This window comes from Ambystoma mexicanum, chromosome 6p, assembly GCF_040938575.1.
Source record: "Ambystoma mexicanum isolate Mex_15411 chromosome 6p, UKY_AmexF1_1, whole genome shotgun sequence".
Lineage (NCBI taxonomy): Eukaryota > Metazoa > Chordata > Amphibia > Caudata > Ambystomatidae > Ambystoma > Ambystoma mexicanum.
The window spans coordinates 947,961,909-947,968,055 of record NC_090935.1 but is presented as its reverse complement, the minus strand read 5'-3'; the positions used below and the strand labels follow the sequence as shown (position 1 = coordinate 947,968,055).

Genomic DNA, 6,147 nt, shown 5'->3' with positions numbered 1-6,147 from the left:
CCAGAAACAAAACACTCAGGCAGCTGTCTGGTAGACTGTACAGCCTAAACACACACCACGGGAAGCAGCACAACCTCAAACGCCCAAGCAAGGACACCCAGGCTTCATTGGACTAAAAAGATGATGCACTGCAGGTCGGATCCACTGCGATGCCCCAAACATGCACTTCCATCTTTGGTCAATCTTCCAAATCCCAAAACCGAGAAACTGAAGTGTTGTACAGACAAGCAGCGTGTTTGTTAGAGCATTCTTTTGAGTTCCAATTCTGAACATGAGTGATGCATCAATCGATGACACCCTACATTTAAATACGAAAATGTGCCTGAATCTTGAGCTGAAAGTAAGCCACGTGTCCATTTGTCCTATCAGAACTTTGTACGCTATGAGTTTAAATGGTCAGAGGGCATATTACGGAAAGTGTGCATCTGTGCAAGTGCAATTAGCAACATGACAAAAATTTCCCTAACGCAAAAAACATATTCTTTCGATGCATTTTTGCACATGGACCTAGGACTTGGACCAACTTTTTCCTGGTGAAAGAAATGCATTAATTATTTACAGCATGTATTCATGTAACACATGCCTGAAAATGAGAAGTAATGCTGAAGACCTCAGCGCTGTAAAAGCACACCCCTTTGATGCTCCGTCCTTTTACGCCAACCAACAAAGACAGCAAGTGCTATTTTATGGAAGTCAATATTGGTTCAGCGAGGTGCCTGCCACTCTCGCTCTCTGCCATGTCGCCGCCAGAGCGCAGGGGGGCTTTGCAGCTGCAGGCGCGTCCCAGGCTCATATTTATACAGCGCTTTCCAAGTACAATTACAGGGTGTATGCAGCAAGAAAGGCGGCGGCTCGAGGCAAGGGAGGCGCGGTAGTCGAAGAATCCTGTTTTTTATTTGAATTTAATTTCTTAAACAAACGGTGCTCTGTGATATAGAAAATGAATTTTCAGAAGAGATGGAATGAGTGGGACGGGAAGCACTGGGAAATGCGCTCTGAAATGAGGAGAATAAATCTAGCGCGTGCAACCTGTATTTTGTTAGTAGCACTGCTTGAAAGGGACTCTTTGATGGAGGTTTCTACGGAAGGATAACTGCGCGATAACACTGAACCCTCGTAAGCGAGTGTTAGGTGGGACCCTCCCATGTGTATTGCCCCTTTAAGGGGATGTGTCCCTCCCACGTGTATTGCCCCTTTAAGATGGGCCATGACTGTGTCATGGCCCAAGTTAATAAAGGGAGCCCCTGCAGGCACGTGAATCAGAACGCTGCAGACTCCGTAAGAGGTTGGTCTGAGTCCGTGTCTCATTTACTGATGTAGGCCGGAGGCCTACACGGGGTGGCCCAGGCCTGCAGGCCCTGTTGCCATGGGACCCTCGTGCCAGGACGGTGGCAGAGGTCCGCATGGTCAGGAGCCTGGCAGGCTGTGCCCCCCACCCCGATGGCGCTGGTGTCCCATAGTGCCACAGGGCCTGCCCGATGTCCATGGCAGGCCCCAAACCCCCACAGGCACTGGGCCTGTGGTGTGCTGCGAGGAACCAGCACCCGGGGCGCCTGCCGAATGGCCATGGCAGGCGACCCCCAACAGCGAGTGTCTTTTGGCGGGGCAATGTGTGGCGCGATGATTGCGATGCGAAGGGATGTTGTCTACTGTTCATAAGGAACGACTGGCGCATTAAAAACGAATTTGACGGCTTCGCCAATATATTATAATATATAATAAAAGAGGCGGGTGCTTTCATGTACAGTCGTCCCCAGCCACAATAATATACACTGCAGCCCTCCACAGGCAGGGCAAAGTCGGAGAAAACGCTAGAACTCTTCCTGTCAGAGGGTAAGCACAATGCTCTCGCGCTACTCGCTTGGAGTATATGTGAAAGGGAATGACTCCTCCAGTTACATGGACCCACGCTCATATTTACTGCTGCTCTAAAATGTGATCAAGATGCACAGAACTACCAAAAAGATGCATTATGAAGTACCCTCTTGGAGTCATGTTTACGTGTTGTAATTAAATCAATCCCCCAAGCACTCCTGCACGTCAGGTACTGATGAATGTTGTGCTCCTTTGTCGTTGCTGCTCGCGGCCTGTCGTTCCCCAGGGCTCCAGGCTTGTGCCCCCCGTTCTTCCCCTTTCCATCCGTGTGTCAAGTCATTTGCGAGAGAAGCTGGTGGGTGTGACATAGCAGCCAGAATGTCAACCTCACCCAATATATTCAGGCACACCTCCCAACGTGCAGGGACGCTGGAGATGAATGCTGGGTGTCAGAGGCACAGCACCTGTTGGGTGAGGCGGCCTCTCTGGTTGGCACAGCAGATGTGATAGGAGCAGGGAATATAGAAGGCAAATGATATCCCATTGAGAAATGTCATGAAAACAAACGCCAGTGTGCTCGCTTCGGTAGCACATATACTGAAATTGGAACGATACAGAGAAGATTAGCATGGCCCCTGCGCAAGGATGACACGAAAATTCGTGAAGCGTTCCATATAAAAATAACAAAGAAAAAGAAGAAGAAAAAAAAGAAACGCCATTAGCCTACGAAGAAAAACCTGACGTGACAACTAATCAACTCCTTGTTAGGGAGAATTCTCACTTCTGTGCCAATTTCCTTCAACCTTAGAGACCCCCAGCTCTTTTGCTGGATTTAGGACTTTTTAATTTTAACCCTGGAGTGAGTGAGACCTTTTTCTAACTCTCTCATGTGTGTTTTCCTGATTTGGATTTTGTGTTTCCACTGTTTTTGGAGATTGACAAACTCCATAGGCATTTACTTTTTGTATGGTGACATACAGCACCTTCAGATACACCCTTTTATAAAGTTTCAATACCTTTTCTTGTGTGAACTACAGTTCCCAAGAATAGTAAAGTTAAACTGACTTTACTTACCATTTATCTATGTAGTTCTGATCTAAGAAGTGCCTCAGCTGCACAGACTGTGTTCCAATTGACTTTGGCTATCCTGGCTTCCCGAAGACTCTCCTGGTCCATTGACTCTGATATTGTTTGTCCCTCATAGGTGGTAGCTTGTTGTGAATTGTTACTGCTGGGAAAGGCTTGTCTAGACTTCATTGGAAGATTTAGTTGTCCTCACATATACTGACAACCTGTTTAACCTTTTTTCTTTCCTTAAACCTTTCCTTTCTGCAATCTCAGAATCTGCAAAGTAAAACTAATGTGATATATAAATGCCATTACTGTCCTTGTGATTGAAATCACCTCAGGGTGTAGGAATTGTGTAAGAAGCATATCCAAAGATTATCCACTAACTTGTTCTGATTTGGAAAAGTGATTGTAAAGTTTATTTACATTGTTAAATGAATTGCCTTTTTAAAGAACGCTTATTTAAAAATGTACATTAATTAAATAAATAACTATTTATAACAGACACTTTGAGTGTAAGTGTTACTTGGATACTTGTATTTAATATTTTCATTTGTACAGCTCTACAGTTCACATTTACCCCTCTTGAGATAGGCCTGGCTGCTCAGTCACATTACCAACTTGTGTAGTACAGACCTAGACCAAAAGGTTGGTTACCTAATACCAAGCAGATATGTGTTGTGTAGTCTCCTAAAGTGTGACTACATCTATTCTTATCTAACATTCCTATCCTACAGGCCCCAAGTTACAACATTAATTAGGAGTATTTGGATCTGTTGAAACTCTTCTGGCTACTAAAACTTGTGTTGTTTTTCATTGATCTCGGCATTGCAGTTGAAACTTTCATAATGCACAAAAAAAATAAGCCAATTTCTGATGTTGATGGCACGGGCGCTATACTTGTTGAGGGACAGTAGGCAATCGCTTGTGGAGATTGTAGACACGTTGAAGGAGCCATAGCCAGGATTGTGTAAAAAGTAGGGCCAGGAGCTATTGTAGTAGGGCACACCCTAAGAGGAGCCAGCAGAGGGAAGAGCTTGTTCAGCTCCTGGCCGAATGCACAAAAGTGATGGATCGCAAACCAATCAAGGATGGGTCAGGAGGGTTCTCCCCAGATAATTATTTTTAAATGCTGGGTTAAAATCGTGTCTTTTACAGTGCACCTTATGTGATAAATTAGAAAAAAAGCCAGCAGTTAACAATCAGTTTTGTATGGTAAGACATGAAAAAAGTTAATTAAATGCCAAGTCACCAAGCGTGCACGGGAGTATTTTTCAATGCGTCAGCCTGGGGTGTCCTGCCATTAGCCCCCAACACGTCAGCTCAGGAGAGTCTTTTCAAGGTCTCCTCCGAGCTGGCGTGGTGGGAGAATGTGTGGCAGGCGCCCTATTGAAATGAAATGTGCTCCACTCTTGGGAGTGGGGCACATTTAATAACAATAAGGAGCTGATGTGAAGTACTAGCGCCTATTGAAATATAGGGGCCCCCTTACATGACCAGGGGCGCACTTGAGGGAGGGGGGTTGCCACATTTTTACTTTGCTGCCCAGGGTGCTATGGTCACTAAGGCCGGCCGGGCCTTGGGCCGTTATATATGCCAGTGCTCTCTCTACAAGTGTAAAAAAGATTTTCATACTGATTGTGTCAACTGATGTCCATTCTGGTGCATCTACAAATGTCAGTATGCCCACATAAGAAAATACTTTGCTTTGCCCATAATGCCAGTAATGATATTACAACAAAACATGCACATGCTGGTTCTGCCGCTATGTGCCAGTATCCCAGAGAAGAACATACCCCTGTAGGCTTTGTCTTAATGACAGTAAACAAAAGCCATGCCACAGTAAGAAAACATGGTCTTGCTGGCTATACAACCCCACTCTCCCCCCATAATAGAAGACTCATGTTGTATTTACCCCCTAACGCCAATAAAAAAAATATCATGCCACAGTAAGAAAACATTGCTTTGTGGGCTGCAAAAATGCCCACCCCTCCCCATATAAGAACACTTATCATGTTGTATTTGACCTTAACACTGTTAACAAAATGTCATGCCGCAGTAAGTAAACATGTCCTCACCTCCCTATGTTATAACACTCATGCTGGCTTTGCCCTTAATGTGAGTACAACATTGCATGCCACAGTAGTACCCATTCAGCCCCATTGTTGTACCATCCCCCAACCCAACATGTCCTTCACATAATAGCACTCAAGTTGACTTTGCTTTGCCCAAAACACAGTAAAACATGTCAGTAAAAAATGTTAATGCTCCAATGCCCCTACTTGGGCCTCAGGCTTGAATATCCAGACACACACACAATCAGACTAAAAACTCACAGAGACAAACAACTAACACAGACACATATACACACATAGACACACACACAAACTCAGACCCACTAACACAGACACACTCACAATCACACTCACACTTACGCACAGATGCACACAACCTCACACTCTAGTGTAGAGAAGGAGCCAAGTACCCTCACCTCAACCATCTCACCCATATTGCCTCTATGTTGGGAACCAGAGTGTGACAAACGTGCAGTACCAGTGAAAATACTGATACCAAGAAGAATCCTGGATGCAAGGTTCCCATTGAGAAAGTGTTACCTGCATATACGACAGTATGACGGCCATTTGAATGAAATCCCAGAAGAAGAAGGACAAATAAATGAAAGAGCTTATTGGTGAAGTCACACAAAGCCAGACTACGTACATAGAAGAGATGCAGAGACAAGAGAATGTAGATATTCTATAAGGCATCAAGAAAGTATCAAAGATAAGTGACATCTCAAACTCAAGATGAAGAGGCTTATGCTGCTGAAAAGATGAAGATTTCAAGTCATTTTACATGTGTACAGATGCAAAGAAACGCAAGCAGACAAAGTATTCTTGAGGCTAGCTATGTAGTGAATAGATTGCAGCAAGTGCCAACGTATACACATATAGGAGTAAGTGAAGAATAGATATTTTCACTACATGTTATAGCAGAGCTGGGTCAGAATAAGGTCTGTTTTCCAGTATGTCACAGTTGAAAAGCAATTGAATTACAGAAGTGAATCACAGAAGGGCGAGGCTGGATGTGCCCCAAGAAGCCTTGGTCGTATTGGACTGGGATGAGCAGACATTTGTTACAAATGTGTAAAAGAATGAAACTCCTGTTTAGAAGACATGGACGAAAACAAGGAAGACATCAGAGGTTCATTAAATTATAGTATTTAAAATGCACCAGAGCTCAAATTTGTGGTCTTCAGTCACA

General features: G+C 44.4%; 1 non-coding gene across 1 annotated transcript; it reads left to right on the top strand.

The window, feature by feature from the left end:
* Nucleotides 1-2,388: 2,388 nt before the first annotated feature.
* Nucleotides 2,389-2,495, top strand: LOC138512371 (U6 spliceosomal RNA). Its single transcript, XR_011281213.1, has one exon. It is a non-coding gene; the product is annotated as a U6 spliceosomal RNA (small nuclear RNA).
* Nucleotides 2,496-6,147: the final 3,652 nt, after the last annotated feature.